Here is a 22,325-nt window from a genome sequence, read left to right on the forward strand (position 1 = left end):
CTTAGAAAAAATCATAAGTCACTCATTTTTAATCCAAATTTGATGGGATTTTTTGTGGAATGCTCCCCTTGACCTCTAGTTTTTTATGATGATTTTTCCAGATTTTTTGCATGTGTGGACTTTAAAATGTGCTAGGGTTTGTTCATGTTGTCCATTTTATATGTGCTATGCCAATTTGCTTGTGAAATGATGATGCTTAATCCAATGCCTCTGAAATTTTTTGTGCTTAAACTAGACATGTTCATGGTGATTTTGGTGTAGAGTTTGTGAATTTATCGTTGCTGGTTGATGAGATATGATTTTTTGAATAGAGGTGTGACAATTTGTGTCACACCATTCATGTCCAACTTCATGATTTTATTTACCATGCTTATTGAACTCAAATTGGTCTGGACTTTTGCATGAACTTACTTGTGGATGTTGAGAATACATGTGATTTTTTCTGGAATTATTGATGGCATTTCCTATTTGATTGAAATTTTCTCCCCTGTTTGGTCATTTGTTGACTTTATGTGACAAATGATGTTATATGATTTGTGAAATCTTCATGCATTATTGGATGGACTTGAAATTTGACATGTGAATTGTAGACACCTTAAAGTTTGTCATGGTTTTAGTCCCATTCATTTATCATGTGTTGTCACTGTTTTATGATTTATTGAAGTTGGTGCATGTTTTGATGCTTTGTATGAGTTTGCTTGAACTTGCTTTGACTTTCTGATTTTCATTGACCTACTTCCTTTGATCCAAATGAGCTGAAATTTGGTGTGCTTATCATGTTATAGAGGATGTTTGATCATGAATTATTTGAGGATTTATTGAAATATTTGTGATTAGATTTGAGTTGAATCATTCTGTTGACTCCTTTGAGCTTCTATATGACATGCCTTGACCTAATTTGTTTGTGAAATGATAATAATGAATGATATGAATATGAAACCACTTGGGTTTGTTTCTTAATTGTTTGAACTTGATTTTGGATATCTTTCACTTGCTGTTTTGGATTTCTTATCTCTTTTTGACCCTAGGCTTGTCCTAGTGGTCTTGTTGCTCATGTTTAAGTTTGGTTTTTCAGGTTAAGAAGCAAATGCTTCAAGGAGATTAATGCAAGTTGCTTGAGTTCGATTGATTATCATGAACTAACTTGTTTGTTTTGTAGGATGCTTAGCTCATATGCTTTGAGCTTTGTGCATTGCACATTTGACTGATTGTGTTGATCCTTATCTTATATTGGTTTTGACTTTGAGTTGTGTACTGATTTTATTTGATTGATTTCAGGTACCATTAGTTGCTAATAGTTCTTTGAGAACTTGCATTGCTTTGCTTGATAGCATTTGCATTGAGGTAGAATCTCTTTTCTTCATGTAGTCTGGAAGACCTGGCCTGTTACTTGGCCAGGCAACTGTCTGAAGTCCTCCTTAAGAGGCGATGTTGGTGCGTGTTTATTTTTGTCCCAAGCAGGAAAAGCCCTTGAATAAGGCAATTGGTAGACAAAAGAGATATGTATCCTATCTCCTACTATTCTGTGAGTCACTCACCTTGCTCACACTACTTGTGTTGATGCATAGTGAGTAAAAACCCAAGATCTATCGAGTCTAACTTGTGGAGAGAGTTCCTACTTTCTGAACTCCCACACCTTCTAATATTCAATGCTCTCCCTGACCAGGGATAAGAGCATGAGGCACACCCCTCATATCCTTTCATCTGCTTCACCTTGGCTCTCAATGTCAAGGTTAAGAGCACCATTAACCCTATTCCAGTTGGCTTTAATGCCTAACCCTTTGTATGAGCCTTATTGTTTGGTTATAGTGTGTGCTGAATGACTTTGGTTGATTGATTACTTAGTTCATTTGTACATGTTTGCTTGTATGATTTATGCATTTATCATCATTAATTGCTCATTAGTGCATGATCATTTCATTTGTCTTTGTGACATATCTTTGTTGTTTGCCCATTGAGGACAATTGTAAGACCATTCATTGGCCATTGTTCCTATGATATGGAAGTGAGTATAAGACCATTTCATTGGCCACTCATCTTCTCTTTGCTTGATGCATTTGTTTGTTGTGTGTGAGGATACAATTGTAAGCCCATGTAATTTGGCATTTGTTTTCCCATGATCATATGTTGGAGGTTAGAGTAAGCCCAGATAGATTGGCATCTGACATCCAAGTGTTTGCTTTGTTGTTGGAGATTGGTATAAGCCCAGATAGATTGGCATCCGGTATCCACTTTTTATTTCTTTGTTGAGGAGATTGGTATAAGTCCATAGAGTAGCCTCTGATATCCGGTTTTGTTTTAGGAGATTGGTATAAGTCCAGTGATTGGCATCCGATATCCGCTTTTGTTGACTTTCTTCCTTTGCTTGTTTGTTATTGCTCATTGCCTATTCCAAAGGACACACTTGAGTCATTTTCTATATGATTTCAAGAGGTGAACCTTCTAGGAAGTTTTACATTCCATCTTCGTCCATTCATCCACTTTGTCCTAAACCTTTTCACACATTACTTTCAAAACTTGAGATAAATATTGTGCAAACATCTTCATGCTTTTAAATTAAAAACCTGGACCCCAAGTCCTTGACTTTTTCAAACTCCATTTCATAGTACTTCTGTTGAATCAATCTTAATCATACTTTGACCCTCCTTTTGAGAATAATCATAATCAATTAACTTCACCCATTCAATTGTTTTGTGGCTTTGTCCATTCTTGTTAAGCTTTCATACATTAGCCATAGGTTTGATTTATCCTAGTTGGTTGATGTCAATCTCACCTATTTGTCCTTAGTTGATTGAATTGTAAGTCTTCCTTGCTTATTATAGGGTTAACCCCTCACTAGCAAGTTGAAGCTGTTCTCACATGGTGGACTTGTTGTTTGTATAAGGTTGAGTTTTCTCCCGTGGATAACGTAAGACCTTAGGGCTTGTGTTTAAAATTGAATCCACTAACTTTTTGGAAATCTTTTAGCCAAACTACGACGTTTTGATCCTTACCTTTGATGGAAGGTACGTAGGCAAGGGGTTCATCCGTTCGAACACAAAAACAATAAAAATTGTATATTCTTTTCTCATCATCCCAATCATGTTTGCACAATAAATATTTCATAACAAATAACAATTTTATACAACAAGTGTGAAAAGGGCTCCCTAGGAGTACCTAGGACGTAGTGGGTGCCTAACACCTTCCCATTGCGTAATTTACCCCTTACCCAGACTCTCTGATCTTTTCATTAGTTTTCTACGCGTAAAAATTCTTAGGCTTTTGTTCGCTTTTTTAGCCAGTCCTTTGGATAAATAAAAGTGCGGTGGCGACTCGAATTCATTGTATGCTTTGCTTATGGTTTAATCAATAAGTCATATAGCGACGAATACACCGCTACAGAAAAGTGGCGACTCTGCTGGGGATTATGATCCCTGGTTGTATTGCCTACTTTTCACCCTTGTTGTGTGATATATTATTATTTGTTATATGACATATTTTTGTACCATTTGGGATGACTGTATTGATTGTAATGTTTGAATTGCTTGATATACAATTGCTGTTTGCTTTGGTGATCTGTGAGATGAGTTCTATACCCGAACTCGAGTGCACTCTAGGATAGGAGAATGGCATAGTCTTGTCGACTGGTGTGGAGTATTCCTTAGCCAGTTGACTTGCGAGTCCATTCACTTGGTGGAGGTCATGTTGGATTAATAATGTCACACAAGTTATTTGTGGTTAGGCATTATTCTTTCAATCATGTGCCGCAGAAGCCAAGGACCGTAGTTAAGCCCATCTTGGCCTATTTTTAGGAACGTAGTGCGGAGGTCGTTCAGATGTAAGTTCTGATGCGATTGTTATGCGATACTACACTCATAAGAGTTTCTCTTGATAATATTCTTGGAATACGAGTATTCGTTCCTCCGATAATATTCGAAAGATGGAACGATGATTATGGGAACCTCTGGTAGAACATGTCTGGCAGGTTTAAACCCTAGTACACTCCCTTTGGGTGGTTCTTAACCGAGACTCCATGCTCGTGACTCTCAACAAACCCGTGATTCGTGGTTGAGTCGTTCAGACAACCTTAATATCAATGGAACCTGGGCGTTGATCAGGTATAAAACCTAAATCCCCCAAAACGGATGGTTGATATTAAGGATGTTCGAGCCGGTTCGTGTACCGTTAATATCAATGGAACTTGGGTGTCGATAAGGTGAAAACCTAAATCCACCAAAATGGATGATTGATATTAGGGATACAATGAGCTTTCCCACGACCTTTGTTTGGTGTGACTTGTTTGATCCTTGAGTGTGATTGTTGCATTCATGCATTCATGCATTCATCTGCACTTCATGTCATTAGAAAAAAGAGAAAATTTTCAAGGAACTTAAAAGGGTTAATTTGCAAAATTTTCAGACATGGAAAGACCAAAAAGGCATACGAAGAAGTACAGCTTTAAACAGCCCGATGTAAAAGAGTTAAGGAATCTGACATCTTATGTATTAGATCCCTTGGGTTTCAAAGCTCGCTATGGGAAGCTCCTACCTCTGCTGACTACTCAGGTTGACGAAGGGTTGATGAGTACTCTGGCTCAGTTTTATGATCCTCTGTACCACTGCTTCTCCTTTCCGGACTTCCAGTTGTTGCCAACCTTGGAAGAGTATTCTCATCTCATTGGGATTCCGATTCTGGATCAAGTGCCGTTCAGTGGCCTAGAGAGTATTCCGACTGCTCGAGAGATTGCCAGCTTGTTGCACATAGATGAAGATTTGATTAGGGCTAATCTGACTACCAAAGGCGGAATTCAGGGTTTTCCTTCTGAGTTCCTCATTGCTCAAGCTACCTTTTATGGGAAGGCCATGAGTGAGGATGCCTTTGAGGCTTTGTTTGTGCTGCTCATCTATGGATTAGTGTTATTTCCCAACTTCGACAAGTTCGTGGACATGAACGCCATTAGGATCTTCTCAGTTTTTAATCCCGTTCCGACTTTGTTGGGCGATGCCTATGTCTCTTTGCATCTGAGGAACGCAAAGGGTGGATGAGTTATTGTCTGCTGTTTACCCCTGTTGTACAAGTGGTTTATTTCGCACTTGCCGTAGACAGTTGCTTTCAAGGAGAACAAGGGATGTCTACGGTGGTCTTAGAGACTTATGTCTCTCACCAATGATGATATCACTTGGTATGATCGCGTGTATGATACCGTCCAGATCATTGACTATTGTGGTGAATTCCCTAATGTGCCTCTTCTTGGCACATGTGGTGGGATCAGCTACAATCCCATTCTAGCACGACGTCAGCTTGGGTTCCCCCTAAAGGATAAACCTCATAACATTCTGTTAGAAGGTGTGTTCTTCCAGGAGGGTAAAGATCCCCAAGGCCTGAAGGCCAGATTTGTCCGTGCTTGGCGCAGTATTCACAAGGAGAGTAGGAACGAGTTGGGTCCGAAGAACTGCATTGCTTTGGAGCCATACACCTCTTGGGTCAGACAGAGAGCTGCCGTGTACTTAATGCCGTATGATCATCCGAGACCTACACCGTTGGATGTGGCTGGGCCTTCAACCCTCCCTACCCAACGTGTAGAGGAGTTGAGAGAAGAAGACCTTTCACGTGCTTGGATCCGTGAAAGAGAAGAATTACTGCAGCAGCTTAAGGAGAAGGACGCTATGATTGAGTTCCTCGAGCATCGAGTGATCGACGACCCGAACGACACTTGGACCTCTCTGCTTCCTCAGTCTTCACAATTCTGGAAGAGGAGGTATGATCAACTTGCAAAGGAGAAAGCAGATATGGAAGCGGCCTATGAGAGAGAGATCAAGAAGCTGTGTACTTCTCGTCTTCCAGCATCCCGAGCTTCTAGGGATCCATAGGATGTTTATTTCCCTTTTCTCTTTGTAATGATCAAAAAATGCTGTACTTCTTTGTCTTGATATATTGAATGAAATATTTTCCATGAGAAATTAAAATGCTTTAACTATTCAAAATATTGCAAATAATACCCTAAGGGTTCCTTGAAAATAAATAAAGCATCTGCACAAGCATTTCATGCATCATTTTTGCATAAGCAGGTACCCTTTGTTTCTGGTCTTCTTGTCCTAACTCTTTGTTCTTCATTTATTTTGAAGACAAGCTGACTCACCAGTATTATACTCGAGTCAATTCTGCGAAAGTAATGGAGCAGCTAGAACAAGAGAACAGAGAATTGAAGGAAGAGGTCGCCAGACTTGGCGCTTTGATGGAGCAACTCCTCGCTGCTCAAAATCAACCTGCTCAACCTCCCGCAACTCCTACCCAGAGGACGGTTATTTCAGAGGTCTCCACTTCGACTGTGCCAACCAGTGCTCCGGTGCCCAATGCTATGCCAGTCGGGTTCCCGTGGGGGATGCCTCCAGGTTTTATGCCTGATCGGCCTGCTCCAACTTTTGCTCATATGCCGGCATCTAGCCCGGTCCCTGTTCCCGCTCCTCCTGTCGTGCATACCATGCCAAGGGTAGACGACACCATCTATCACTCCGAGCCATCTGAGGGCCCGGACGTTTATGAAAAGATGGACGCCATGAACGACCAGTTCCTTGAGCTGAGAAAGGAATTGAAGACTCTTCGAGGCAAAGATTTATTCGGCAAGTCTGCTGCCGAGTTGTGCCTTGTTCCCGGTGTGAAGATACCGATTAAATTCAAAGTACCTGACTTTGAAAAGTATAAAGGGAACACCTGTCCACTCGCTCACCTGGTCATGTACGCCAGGAAGATGTCTACCCAGACTGATAATGATCAGCTTCTGATTCATTATTTCCAAGATAGTCTGTCCGGTGCCGCGCTCAGATGGTACATGAGCTTAGACAGTGCCAATATCAGATCCTTCAACGACCTTGGCGAAGCCTTCGTCAAGCAGTATAAATATAACATCGATATGGCGCCTGACCGAGATCAACTCAGGTCCATGTCGTAGAAGGACAAGGAAACCTTCAAGGAGTAGGCCCAGAGATGGCGAGAGCTAGCAGCTCAGATCACTCCACCGCTTGAGGAGAAAGAAATGACCAAGATCTTTTTGAAGACTCTTGGCTCATTCTATTATGAGCGGATGGTAGCAAGCGCTCCCTCTGATTTCACCGAGATGGTGAACATGGGGATGTGTCTTGAGGAAGGTGTCCGTGAAGGACGATTGGCGAAGGATGAGAGCTCTTCCTCTAAACGATATGGAGCGTTTAAGAGGAAGGATGGGGAAGCACATGCTGTGCAATCCCATCCCACCAATAGAAGACTCTCTGCTCAGAGGAAGCCTGCACGCCGTGCCGGTCATCAGCACCAGGTGGCTCATATAGCACCTGTCTTTAAAGACAATGCTCAGCAACATCAGCAATATCAGCATCAGCAACTGATCGCTCGACTTCGTGAGTCGAATTTGGGGTACAAACTGCAAGTGCACAGTTCTATCGCGTAGTTTTAAAAGATATCGATCCCACAGGGACTTATGAATCGATATACCGTTATCTAAGGTTACTTCGTAAAGCTAAGGTGGATAATGTTTGATTGTTTGGGGGAAAAGCTAAAACTAAAAATAGAATCTAAATTAAATATTAATAAAGCGGATATCGGTATGTAGTTCGTCGTAATTAGGGAATCAATTCTTTGTCGGTTTCTTGGTTTTAAAATAAATCTTTTCAGTTGACTTTATTGATTAAAAGTTTTATCTCAAACTCTCGCTCTGTTGAATAAACCATGATTTTATGTTAATGTAGCTGTCACTTATAATTAAGTCAAAAAACCATTTTTTGAAAGCAATACAGTCCATAGAAACTCTTTTCAAGAAAACACTGACCGTTTAAACACCCTTATCTCAAACTCTCGCTCTGTTGACTTAGGTTATATAATTAAATTCGAATGCTTAACTCTCGTCCTCACATTCAATCTTTAAAAATACTTTTTGGAAAAGATCGGAATTTAATTAACTCTAAAGCTTGCTCTCGCCCTGATCTAGAATTAATGTCTAATTTACACTGTCCAGTTAAAACCTCAAACTCTCGCTCTATTGATTTTAACTTCTTTATGTCTTTTACTTTCGTAAAAAAAAACCTTTGTTATTAACCCTGTAAATTGAGACCGTAAAAAGAGTGGTTTTAATTTTAAATTTAATTAAACCGACTTAGTTTTTGATTCCTTATTCCGCTTACTTTACATACCGATATCTAAGCGAATTAGCCAGACATGCTAAACAAACTTAAATACTTATCATGCATAAACAGACTCATCCCAGGCAGATAATATAAATAAATAATAAAACAAAGCATTAAATAATAATTAAAGAACCTGAATAAGTTAAACAGTAGTCTAGAATAAGTTAAACAGTAGTCTTGAACACTCCACCACAAGCCGGTAGGATTTGTTCTTGGATTCTTCAATTAAACAACAAATTAAAACGAAGGAAATAAAAACTGGATTCTAACGTAAGGTTAGATCCGATAAAAAGGTACACAATAGTTTCCGGTGTAGAAACTATTGTGCGAAAAGAATTAACTAAATGCTAAAAAGGAAATAGAAATTGCAAGGGAAATAGTGTAAAACTCGTAAAAGCAATGCTGTAAAGATAATGCTTAAGTTGCTGGAAGAGAAAAAGGCAAAAGCGAAAACGGCAAAAGGAAGAATATGGAAAAAAAAACGTGGAACCCTTTTAGGTTTGGAAAGTGGCTATTTATATTGGTGCCTTGAGTAACTGCTTCCGCTTCCAAAGGTCTTCAACGTGCAAAGTACTTAGGCGTGGATATCGGCTTCAACTCTCCCTCAACGTCTCTGAAGCGTTCCTTGCGCCAAAAATGTAGGGGACTGCTGTGACGTTCGTCACACCATGTGTGACGTTCGTCACAGGAGTGTGCAAGGCGTGACGCTCGTCACAGCCTCTGTTACGTCCGTCACAGGCACAGCACCTGTGTTCTTGTACTTTGGGCTGGGCTTTGATATTTGGTTCATTTTCTCTCCTTTTTGCACCTCCTTTTCTTCCATTTTTACTTGTGCTTCAAAATAAGCCACCTGAGACAAATAGGAAGAAAATACCGCGTAATATCTAATAAAATGAAGTGAACTGAAATAAATAATGATAAAATTTAATTGAATTAAGTCCTAAAATATGATATAATTTCATGTTATCAAACTCCCCCATACTTAGATCTTTACTTGTCCTCAAGCAAAATACAATATAGAACTTGTTAAGATTTTTAGCCAGATGAAATTTCAAAACACACGTCAATTCGTATTAGGCTGCATGTAAACTTTGTTTAGAAGTAACTTGAGTTAAATCTTGACATCAACGACCACCGCTACAACCTAGATAACCCCACCTTATGCAAATCGGTTCAAGTACACTACGATAGCTATCCTAGTTCCTTCACTCTTATTTCACCCGTTTTCATTCAAGCGAAATCACATTAAGCCCTTTATCTTTTCGCGCACATAGTGGAGTAACCGGTTAGTGATTCTGATTCCCTTTTATCTAGAAGTTCTGGTACATAAGTCGGATAACTTCGTTATTCAGTCCATTGCAAATTGCGGGGGATCGGACCGTAGTCCGCTCTACCAAGTTCAGTACCAGATACTTGCTGAACCAACTCGTAATGGATCTTTCATCTTATGCTTTTGTATGATCTGCAACCTTTAGATTAAATGATCTGGTAGGGATCACCTAACTTAATTAATGCATTTCCTGATATATTTTTTTTTTTTTGTTACTTTGGGAATCATTCACTTATATTCATCGGCTCTCCACGTAGTTTGCTATTAGGATGGTGCTGACTTCTTGTATAAACTACTCGGGGTTACTATAAAACTAAAAGTTCAAGGGATTGGTATAATAGGTACTTATCTGATCTAACATGTTAAGGTTCGTTTAGAGTGTTTGGCGGTAGTGGTCTTTGTCTTAATTCGTCTCAAGATCGATAAGGTGAGCAACCTTTATACTTATTGGGTGTTGAATTTTTATTGTGGCTCATGGAAATTTGAGGGAATAGATAATAGAAATTTGTTCACACTCGGGACTTAACTTAAAATAATAGATTTTTTTTTTATATAATTAAAATAACAATGAAGGGAAAGGTACATACTTGAAATATGGAAATAGAAAGAACATGGTTTCCCCCCCCCCCCCCCATACTTAAACTAAACATTGTCCCCAATGTTGTAAGGAAAGGAAAAAGAAACTACAACTAAGGCTGCCTACCGCCTCTGGTTCTTGGGCCAGGTGATCTCTGACGTAAGTCTAAGTTGTCGAACCTGCTGAACAACTCAGTAAACCGCTGGTCGGTAATGGCATTCCTAGCATCCTGTTGTTGTTGCATTTGACGCATCATCTGCATCATCTCGACATTCTGTGCCTGCATACCATCAATAGCATCCATGATGTCGTCGTTGGTTGCAGGCCTTCTTCGTCGACGACGGTGGGAGGATGGGCCAGTTGCATTATCGGAAGGGTTGAGCGGGACGGATTGTTGTGCGGGAGGCTGATCACCTTGCTCCATTTCCTCAAACTCGTCTGTGGGCGGGTTTGCTTGTGAAGGCTCGGTGGCTTCGGGAGCATGTAGATCATAGAGGAGGCGGTTGCGGTTTGTGACATCGGTCAGGGCCATGTTGGGTAGGACAACGCTTGGGATGGCTTGGTTGTTCACCATAAGATAATATCCTCCTCCTACTCTATTCTTAATCATGCGGCTGGATCGACAGTAGTTGATGTCCATAAATAGGGGAGGTAGAGATTCTAAGGTTTGGAGTCGGTCCCCTAAGTTTAAGCCAAGTGCAATGGTGGTGATTAATCCACCAATTACAAAGGGTTGGAGGCCTCTAGCACATAAGGTGCGGATATGATGAAACAGAAAAGAGGCAGCGTTTACCTTAGTAGTCGGTTCGAAGACGCATTCGAGGAAGAATAGTTCTTTTGCGTTGACCTTACTGTTGTTTGGTCTTCCAAAAACTGTGTTTTGTAGGATCCGGAGAAAATATCGGATGGTGGGGTTATGTATGTGGGAAAGAAGGTGTTCTTCCCAGTTGTAGGCATCTAGACCGGATATTTTCTTAAAAAGGGTGGAAATGGCAACTGTGCTCCAGTTTATTTCGGGAGGGATTCTAGGGTAGACTTGACCTTCTGTGGGAAATTGTAGCATGGTACTCAATTGGTTTTGGGTTAAGGAGTACTCGGTGTTGAACATTCGGAAGGTTGCGGTGCCGGTTAAAAATTCATCTTCACCGGCGGAAGTGGTGTATGCGTATGAACTTAAGAATTCTAAGGTTAGGGAGGGGTATGTTGGTTGGTTATGGGTGCATAGGAAGGTTAAGTCGGCTTGACGGAGCATCCATTCGATACCTTGGAGTAATCCTAATTGGTGTAAACAAGTAAAATCAGGGTACCTGGTGGAGACGACGCCTCGCTGTTGGAAACGCTCGAATTGCTCCCTTTGATAATATTCGTCTTCGGATCGGAAGATGATATTTCCGAAATTCTGATTTCCCGCCATAGTGATGAATGAATTTGAAGGAGTAATTTTGGAGAGAAAAGAAATGTATTGGATGGGAGAGAATGGTTTGTGGTGAATGAAGGGAGGTTTTGATGGGTATTTATAGGAAAAGAATTTGGAAGTTGGAAAAGAAAATGGTTGAAAAGTAAATGTGGGTAAATGTGAATAAATGGGGAAGATAAAAAATTTGAAGGGTGTAACGTTCGTCTCCAACGGCTATGTAACGTTCACCTAGTCAGAAAGGTGTTACGCTCGTCACAGGGGTGTGACGGTCGTAACAGGCTCTTGGCGTGCCGTTCGTCATAGATTGTGTGACGCTCGTCACACATTCTTTTTGGCAAGGCTTCAGTAGCGTTCTACAGAATTACTTTGGTAATGGATTTATTTTTATTATTTTGTTTTGTTTTTAGATTGTTTTATCTTGCGAATTAATTTATCTTGCATGCTATTCTACTTTGCATAATATTGCATGAATAATTCAATAAGTTATAGGCAGCAACAGTAGAGAATATAATAGCTATTGCATAATAAAATTAAATAAATAGCTTCAATAAAATGATCATAATGTAATATTGGAAAGAAAAAAAAACAAAAGAAATGTGAAAAGGAAACAAATGCGAACATGAATTCAAATAACATTAATGAATAATCTTAAAACTGAATAACTAAGAAAAATAAATAAATTCTATCCATCTGCACTATCTCTGGCCGGAGGAGAAAAAGAGTTAACACGGTGTAGCAACTCGTGAAACTGATCTGTCATACTGCTCATGTATCCTAGAACTTCGTGTCTCATGTTAGTAAATTCTTCTCTGAGGGCATCTTGTTCTGACATCAAAGCTTCAATGGCGGTGTTATAATCAGCTCCGGGCATATGATGCCGGAGGTCGGATATTGCTGATTCTTCGGTCTGAACAGGCTGAGGAGGAGGGTTAATATCATAATAGCCGGATGGTGTCCGAGGGTCGGATTCGGCATAAGGGATCTGGTCATTATAAATCTCATAGTCCTGGATGGATTCAGTGGATCTAGCGGGAGTGGGGGTTTCGTTCAGATTGTAGAGCCAGTTGTTGCGGTTATAAACACTAGTCCTAGGATCGGGTAAGGTAAATAGGCAAAGAACCTGGTTATTAATAATAAGCTCAAACTCATCAGATCCTAGGTTTGCTATAAACAAGGTGTTGAAGAGGAAGGGTATACTCATAGTAGTAATGCCACAAAAAGGGCTTAGGTCGAGAATCGACTGACGTAACCCGATAGCGTTACCAATCATGGTTATCAAACCGCCTATTCTAATAGGTGCTCGCTCATCTTGGATAAGGTGGTCTAAATTTGCTAGCATAAAGGTGGCACCGTTTACTGGACGGTTCTGAGAAGCACAGAATAGGATGAAGAGTTCATCACGTGAAACTGAAGTGCTGTTTGGCTTCTCTCCAAATAAGGTGTGGGTGAGGATCCCATGGAAATAACGGAAGGCCGGGTTGTGAATGTTTCCCGGGAGATACTCATGGTCCTCGGGTTCATCATTTCCAGTCAAACTACCCCAAAAGTGTTCAAGTTCTCTATATTCAAGAAGTTCTTCCTGGCTTATTGTGAATGTGTCGAAGGAGGTAGGAAAACCCAATAGGTTTGTAAAGTCTCTAATATTAAATTGGTACTCCATGTTGAACATTCTGAACTGGATAAAACCTCTGCTAATTCCTTTTCCATGGCTGGGTAGATAGATTAATGAGCTAAGGAATTCTAGTGTGAGTCTCCGATAGGTGGCGAAATGTCTTAGGATAGGGGATGTCTCCCATCCTATCTGATTCAGCAAATACAGGACACTTTCTCTTAGTCCAAGGGCAGTCATAGCCCAATCATCAGCATATAAACTAGGTAGCATCTCTCTAGTGGCTAGTTCGTCAAACTTTTGTTTCTGAGCCATTCCTCTGAATTTGATACCCATACGATCAGTATGTCCCATCTGGTTAGTGTTAGCTAGAGAAAAGAAAACATGAGTTTTAGTTAGGATTTGGCCAAATGCCGAAAGAAGAAAAAGGTTTTTTTTTTTTTTTAAGTTAACATAAATTAAGAATGAATACTAAACAGAAATTAAAAGAATAATTAAGGAAGAAATAGGAAAATGATAATAATAAAATAAGAAAATAATAAAATAATTGTGGGTTGTCTCCCACTAAGCGCTTTGTTTAAATGTCGCAAGCTCGACAAAGAAACTGTTAAGTATTATCTATTGATCCTGGAGGCAATTCGTCTAAGTGTAGGATTTGCGAATCTTCGTTGGTTTCCGCATAGTGATAGTGTTTTAGACGTTGCCCGTTTACAGTGAACGGTTCTGTGGATTTGCCTTTAATTTCTATCGCTCCACTGGGAAAGATGTTAGTGATATGAAAAGGACCTGACCATCTGGATCGTAGTTTTCCCGGGAATAGCTTTAGTCTAGAGTTAAATAAAAGGATTGCGTCGCCTTGCTTGAAGATTTTCCTTGATATACGCTTGTCATGCCATTGTTTTGTTCTTTCTTTGTAGATTCTGGAATTTTCATAGGCGTCTCTTCTGAGTTCCTCTAATTCGTTTATGTCAAGGATTCTCTTTTCGCCGGCGACCTTATAGTTTAAATTCAGATTTCTAATAGCCCAATAGGCCTTATGCTCTAACTCTACCGGGAGGTGACAGGATTTTCCATAAATGAGCTTAAATGGGGTCGTCCCTATGGGGGTTTTATAAGCAGTTCGGTATGCCCACAAAGCTTCTGGTAATTTTAATGACCAATCTTTCCTTGAAGTGGCGACTATTTTCTCTAATATTTGTTTAATCTCTCTATTGGACACTTCCACTTGCCCACTGGTCTGAGGGTGGTAAGGTGTCGCTATCCTATGTCTCACGCCGTATTTAAACAATAGTTTTTCGAGTACCTTGGATATAAAGTGCGATCCACCATCTATGACTACTATTCTTGGGATGCCAAATCTCGGAAATATTATATTCTTAAAGAGTCTAGTTACTACTCGGGTGTCATTTGTTGGAGAAGCTATAGCTTCGATCCATTTTGATACGTAGTCGACTGCCACGAGTATGTATTTGTTACCGAAAGAGGATGGAAAAGGTCCCATGAAGTCTATTCCCCACACGTCGAAAATCTCTACTTCGAAAATACCCTTTTGTGGCATCTCGTCACGTCTAGATATGTTTCCTGTGCGTTGGCATCTGTCACATTCCTTGATAGCCGCATGTACGTCCTTCCATATAGTTGGCCAATAAAAGCCGGCTTGTAGGATTTTAGAGCAGGTCTTGGATGTACTTGTGTGTCCACCATAAGGAGCGGAGTGGCAGTGTTGGATTATATTTTCTACCTCTTCTTCGGGTATACATCGACGGAAGATACCATCGGGGCCTCTTTTGAAAAGTAAGGGATCATCCCAGTAATAGTGTTTTATGTCGTAGAAGAATCGTTTCTTCTGCTGGTAGGATAAAGTAGGTGGAACTATTCCGGCGGCTAAATAATTGACGAGATCAGCGTACCATGGTGTGACAGATATAGCTAAGGTAGTTTCTACTTGCTTGTCAGAGTTATTCTCTTCCAAAGTAGCTATAAGTTTATCGTACGAGAAATCATCATTAATTGATGTTCTTTCCGGTTCAAGGTTCTCAAGTCTAGAGAGGTGGTCTGCTACTACGTTTTCAGTTCCTTTCTTGTCTTTGATTTCTAAATCGAACTCTTGTAGCAACAAGATCCATCTTAGGAGTCTAGGTTTAGCATCCTTTTTTGTTAAGAGGTACTTGGTAGCGGCGTGATCAGTGTAAACTATTATTTTGGCTCCGACCAAGTAGGAACGAAATTTATCTAGCGCAAATACCACTGCTAGGAGTTCTTTTTCGGTAGTGGCGTAATTCATCTGCGCTTCATCTAGGGTCCTACTTGCGTAATATATAACGTGAGGCTTTTTATCCTTTCGTTGTCCTAAAACAGCACCTACAGCATAATCACTGGCATCACACATTATTTCGAATGGTTCATTCCAGTCGGGTGTCTGCATTATGGGTGCGGAGATCAATGCTTGCTTAAGCGTTTGGAATGCTTTTAAACAGTTATCGTCGAATATGAATTCAGCATCTTTCATCAATATTCCGGTTAAAGGTTTAGTTATCTTAGAGAAGTCTTTGATGAATCGTCGGTAAAAACCGGCGTGTCCTAAAAAGCTTCGTACTTCTCTCACGGTTCTTGGGGGTTGAAGATTTTCGATTACCTCTATTTTGGCTTTGTCTACTTCGATTCCTCTGTTCGAGATGATGTGTCCTAAAACAATTCCTTCTTGTACCATAAAGTGGCACTTCTCCCAGTTAAGTACTAAGTTTACTTTTACACATCGCTCAAGAACTCTTTCTAGGTTTTCAAGGCATTCTTCAAAACTTTGTCCGTATACGGAAAAGTCATCCATAAATACTTCCATGATGTTTTCGAGAAAGTCGGCGAAAATTGCCATCATGCATCTTTGAAAGGTTGCAGGAGCATTACACAGGCCAAACGACATTCGTCTATAAGCGAAGGTACCAAAAGGGCACGTGAACGTTGTCTTTTCTTGGTCATCAGGGTGAATTGGTATTTGAAAGAAGCCTGAATAACCGTCTAGATAAAAGAAATGTGAACGTTTTGCTAATCGTTCTAACATCTGGTCAATGAATGGTAAAGGGAAATGATCTTTTCAGGTTGCTTTGTTTAGTTTCCTATAGTCGATGCACATTCTCCATCCCGATTCGATTCGTTTAGTTATAGTTTCCCCTTTTTCATTTTCAATAACGGTTATGCCTCCTTTCTTTGGTACTACGTGTACAGGACTAACCCATTTGCTATCAGATATAGGATATATAATGCCTGCTTCTAATAACTTGGTTATTTCCTTCTTTACTACCTCACTCAGGATCGGATTTAGTCTCCTCTGGTGTTCTCTAGAGGTTTTACAGTCTTCTTCTAGCATGATGCGGTGCATACAAATAGAAGGACTTATTCCTTTAAGATCGGTGATGTGGTAACCTAGTGCGGTTGGATACTTTCTTAAGATATGTAGGAGTTTTTCTGTTTCGAGTCTTCCTAGGTCTGCATTGACTATCACAGGTTGTTCAAGTTCTAAGTCTAGGAATTCATATCTCAGATTTTTGGGAAGTGTTTTCAGGTCAAGGGTTGGTTTGTTAAGACATTGCGTAGGGTCCGGTGTTATTGCTAAACATTGGTTAGATTTGTCTTCTACAAGGTAGTCGGATGATTTGTCTTCTCCTAACTCTGCTTCTTTTATGCATTCATCGATGATATCCATGAAGTAACATGTATCTTCTATTGCAGGTGCTTTCAAGAATTGGGAAAGAATGAACTCAATTTTCTCTTCACCTACTTCGAAGGTGAGTCGTCCTCGTTTTACGTCTATGATTGCACCGGCAGTTGCTAAGAACGGTCTTCCCAGTATAATGGGTGTAATATCATCTTCTCTAATGTCCATAATTGTAAAATCAGTTGGAATGTAGAATTGACCTATGCGTACGGGAACGTTTTCAAGAATTCCTACAGGATATTTTATGGAACGATCTGCTAGTTGCACAGACATTTTGGTTGGTCTTAATTCTCCCATTTCCAGTTTCTTACATATGGATAAAGGCATAACGCTAATTCCGGCTCCTAAATCGCATAAGGCTTTGTCGATGACAAATTTTCCTATGTGACAGGGTATAGAGAAACTACCCGGATCCTTGAGTTTAGGAGGCATGTTTTGGATTATAGCGCTACATTCGGCAGGGAGTGTAACGGTTTCGCTATCTTCAAGTTTCCTCTTATTAGAAAGAATTTCTTTTAAGAATTTAGCATATGAGGGCATCTGCGTAATAGCTTCGGTGAACGGAATTGTAACGTTTAATTGTTTAAGGAGATCAACAAATTTTCTAAATTGGCCCGCATCTTTGGTTTTAACAAGCCTTTGAGGGTAAGGGATAGGTGGTTTGTAAGGTGGTGGAGGTACATAAGGTTCCTTCTTTTCTATGGTTTCCTTATTACTCTCTTCCTTTTCCTTAGGTTCGCTTTCCTAAGTTGATTTTTTAGGGTTTTGGTTTTCTATCCTTGGATCAGACGGTCCTTCCACTTCCGTTCCACTTCTTAATATGATTGCATGAGCGTGGCTTCTCGGGTTAGGTTGGGGCTGTCCAGGGAATGTACCAGTTGGGGCAGCAGTAGGCGCTTGTTGTTGAGCTACTTGTGATATTTGTGTTTCCAGCATTTTGTTATGGGTAGCCAGGGCATCTACTTTGCTTGCTAGTTGTTTAAGTTGTTCGCCAGTGTGTACATTCTGGTTTAAGAAATCTTTATTGGTTTGTTGTTGGGAAGCTAAAAAGTTTTCCATCATGATTTCCAAGTTGGATTTCCTAGGGGCGTTATTGTTAGGCATGGATGGGTTCGGTTTCTGATATCCCGGAGGTATAGCTGGGGCTTGATTTAGAGATTGTCCAGGTGCGTACAAAGCATTATTACTTTTATATGAAAAGTTTGGATGGTTCTTCCAATTTGAGTTATAGGTATGCGAGTAGGGGCTTCCTTGAGCGTAGTTTACTTGCTCTGCTTGGATTCCTGTTAAGAGTTGACAATCCGTAGGAGTGTGACCTTGGATTCCACAGACCTCGCAATTCTGAGTTATAGCAACCACGGCGGCTGGAGGTGATACATTTAAACTTTCAATTTTCTGGACCAAAGCATCCACTTTTGCATTGACGTGATCAAGGTTACTTATCTCGTACATGCCAATTTTTGTTTGAGGTTTTTCCACCATTGTTCGTTCGGTTCCCCACTGATAGTGGTTTTGGGCCATGCTCTCGATAAGCTGGTAAGCATCAGCATAAGGTTTGTTCATTAGTGCACCACCTGCAGCGGCGTCTATTGTTAACCTTGTGTTGTACAAGAGACCATTATAAAATGTGTGAATTACTAACCAGTCTTCCAAACCATGGTGTGGGCAAAGTCTCATCATGTCTTTGTATCTTTCCCATGCTTCGAAAAGAGACTCGTTGTCTTTCTGTTTAAATCCGTTTATCTGGGCTCTTAACATAGCTGTTTTGCTTGGAGGAAAGTATCGGGCAAGAAAAACTTTCTTCAACTCGTTCCATGTGGTGACAGAGTTGGAAGGGAGAGACTGAAGCCATCTTCTAGCGCTATCTCTTAATGAGAAAGGAAAAAGACGAAGTCGAATTGCCTCTGAAGTGACACCATTAGCTTTAACAGTATCAGCGTATTGGACAAATACGGATAAATGAAGGTTTGGATCCTCGGTAGGATTTCCAGAGAATTGGTTCTGTTGCACAGCCTGCAACAGCGAAGGTTTAAGTTCGAAGTTGTTTGCTTCGATTGCGGATGGAGCAATACTTGAATGCGGTTCATCTTGCGATGGGGCGGCGTAATCTCTAAGAGCACGAGCTGGTTCTGCCATCTCGGGTATCGAAGGAAAAATGTTTTTGAAATCAGGAAGTTCTACAGGAGGGAGATTGTTTGCAGCACGATATTCCCGAATTCGTCGTAGGACTCGGAGATATAGTTCGATATCGTTGATTCGTAAATAGAGCGGTTCGCCTTGTGAGCGAGTGCGTGGCATACAAATCAACGAAAGAAAGAACAGAAGAAAAAAAAACCTTAGTCTCTACAGCGTAACGGAAGAGTTACGATATCGATTAAATAAAAATCCCCGGCAACGGCGCCAAAAACTTGATCGCTCGACTTCGTGAGTCGAATTTGGGGTACAAACTGCAAGTGCACAGTTCTATCGCGTAGTTTTAAAAGATATCGATCCCACAGGGACTTATGAATCGATATACCGTTATCTAAGGTTACTTCGTAAAGCTAAGATGGATAATGTTTGATTTTTTGGGGGAAAAGCTAAAACTAAAAATAGAATCTAAATTAAATATTAATAAAGCGGATATCGGTATGTAGTTCGTCGTAATTAGGGAATCAATTCTTTGTCGGTTTCTTGGTTTTAAAATAAATCTTTTCAGTTGACTTTATTGATTAAAAGTTTTATCTCAATCTCTCGCTCTGTTGAATAAACCATGATTTTATGTTAATGTAGCTGTCACTTATAATAAAGTCAAAAAACCATTTTTTGAAAGCAATACAGTCCATAGAAACTCTTTTCAAGAAAACACTGACCGTTTAAACACCCTTATCTCAAACTCTCGCTCTGTTGACTTAGGTTTTATAATTAAATTCGAATGCTTAACTCTCGTCCTCACATTCAATCTTTAAAAATACTTTTTGGAAAAGATCGGAATTTAATTAACTCTAAAGCTTGCTCTCGCCCTGATCTAGAATCAATGTCTAATTTACACTGTCCAGTTAAAACCTCAAACTCTCGCTCTATTGATTTTAACTTCTTTATGTCTTTTACTTTCGTAAAAAAAAACCTTTGTTATTAACCTTGTAAATTGAGACCGTAAAAAGAGTGATTTTAATTTTAAATTTAATTAAACCGACTTAGTTTTTGATTCCTTATTCCGCTTACTTTACATACCGATATCTAAGCGAATTAGCCAGACATGCTAAACAAACTTAAATACTTATCATGCATAAACAGACTCATCCCAGGCAGATAATATAAATAAATAATAAAAAAAATCATTAAATAATAATTAAAGAACCTGAATAAGTTAAACAGTAGTCTTGAATAAGTTAAACAGTAGTCTTGAACACTCCACCACAAGCCGGTAGGATTTGTTCTTGGATTCTTCAATTAAACAACAAATTAAAACGAAGGAAATAAAAACTGGATTCTAACGTAAGGTTAGATCCGATAAAAAGGTACACAATAGTTTCCGGTGTAGAAACTATTGTGCGAAAAGAATTAACTAAATGCTAAAAAGGAAATAGAAATTGCAAGGGAAATAGTGTAAAACTCGTAAAAGCAATGCTGTAAAGATAATGCTTAAGTTGCTGGAAGAGAAAAAGGCAAAAGCGAAAACGGCAAAAGGAAGAATATGGAAAAAAAAACGTGGAACCCTTTTAGGTTTGGAAAGTGGCTATTTATATTGGTGCCTTGAGTAACTGCTTCCGCTTCCAAAGGTCTTCAACGTGCAAAGTACTTAGGCGTGGATATCGGCTTCAACTCTCCCTCAACGTCTCTGAAGCGTTCCTTGAGCCAAAAATGTAGGGGACTGGTGTGACGTTCGTCACACCATGTGTGACGTTCGTCACAGGAGTGTGCAAGGCGTGACGCTCGTCACAACCTCTGTTACGTCCGTCACAGGCACAGCACCTGTGTTCTTGTACTTTGGGCTGGGCTTTGATATTTGGTTCATTTTCTCTCCTTTTTGCACCTCCTTTTCTTCCATTTTTACTTGTGCTTCAAAATAAGCCACCTGAGACAAATAGGAAGAAAATACTGCGTAATATCTAATAAAATGAAGTGAACTGAAATAAATAATGATAAAATTTAATTGAATTGAGTCCTAAAATATGATATAATTTCATGTTATCAGCAACAATATCAACAGCCTCAGTACCAACAACAACATCGTCCACAGCAACAGACTTACCAGCCTCGTGGCAGTACAACCAATCAAGCTAACTTGGGTTATGATAGGAAGAAGATTAGCTTCGATCCAATTCCTATGACGTATGCAGAGCTTTATCCTTCCTTGTTGGAAAGGAAATTGGTTTCTCCCAGGGATCCTCCTGCCATTCCTGCAAATCCACAATGGTGGTACAAACCAGATCAACATTGTGTTTACCATTCCAGTGCTCCGGGCCACGACATCGAGAATTGCTACCCACTCAAGACTAAGGTTCAAGACCTTATGAGATGTGGAATCTTGAGTTTTGAAGATTCAGGCCCGAATGTCACCAAGAACCCATTGCCTGCGCATGGGAAATCAGTTAATATGGTTCAGGAATGCCTTGGGAAGTACAAGGTCAGATATGTAAGCCACATTAGGCAGTCGTTGGTTGAATTACATCGTTTGCTGTGTCAGTACAGCTACTTAGAGCATAACCACGACAAGTGCCGCGTCTGCTCGGTTAACCGCTTGGGTTGCGATCAAGTACGAAGAGAACTCCAAAAGTTGTTGAATGAGGGTACCATTGAGATTCTGCAGAATCGCAATGTTGATGAAGACGAGCCTGAAGTGAATGTGATTTCACCAGTGTTCAAGCTGCCCGAGCATGTTGTTATCCGCTATGATAGCAGCAAGCCGAAGGCTTCCCCTTCTTTGGTCATTAAACCTGCCGGCCCTGTGCCCTATTCATCTGACAGAGCCGTACCATTCAGATACAACCCTGTTGCCGTGCAAGATGGGGTAGAAGTGCCTTTGCCTTCAACTTCCGTGACCAACGTCGCTGACGTAAGTGGCTTGACCCGAAGTGGCCGTGTGTTTTCTGCGCCTCCTAAGGCTGTTGCTTCTGATACGGTTGAGCGTCCGGTTGGGACCGCTGTTAATAGTCAGAATCAGGCACGTGATGTTGCCAAACCATCCTCCTCTGTACAAAAAACTCCTACTTCTTCAGTTGGCCCGAGTGGCATTGTAGATGAAGAATCTGATGAGATGCTGAGGCTTATCAGAAAGAGTGAGTACAACATTGTAGACCAGCTTCTACAAACACCATCCAAGATTTCCATTCTTTCTCTGCTGCTGAATTCAGAACCCCATAGGGAGGCTCTGCAGAAAGTCTTGGACCTGGCGTACGTTGATCACGACGTCACCATCGAGCAATTTGATAGTATTGTTGCAAACATCACCGCTTGCAACACTTTGAGCTTTTGTGACGCTGATCTCCCTGAGGAGGGAAGAGACCACAACATGGCTTTACATATCTCCATGAATTGCAAATCT

The 22,325-nt window shown here is 40.3% G+C and overlaps 2 pseudogenes; both read left to right on the plus strand.

Annotated features, from left to right (window-relative positions):
• The window catches only part of LOC127121888 (bifunctional TH2 protein, mitochondrial-like), a 93,761-nt pseudogene that overhangs the window by 53,241 nt on the left and 18,195 nt on the right, over window positions 1-22,325 (plus strand).
• On the plus strand, window positions 18,450-18,549 carry LOC127124293 (uncharacterized; annotated as a pseudogene).

This window comes from Lathyrus oleraceus, chromosome 2 (assembly GCF_024323335.1).
Source record: "Lathyrus oleraceus cultivar Zhongwan6 chromosome 2, CAAS_Psat_ZW6_1.0, whole genome shotgun sequence".
Taxonomy (NCBI): Eukaryota; Viridiplantae; Streptophyta; class Magnoliopsida; order Fabales; family Fabaceae; genus Lathyrus; species Lathyrus oleraceus.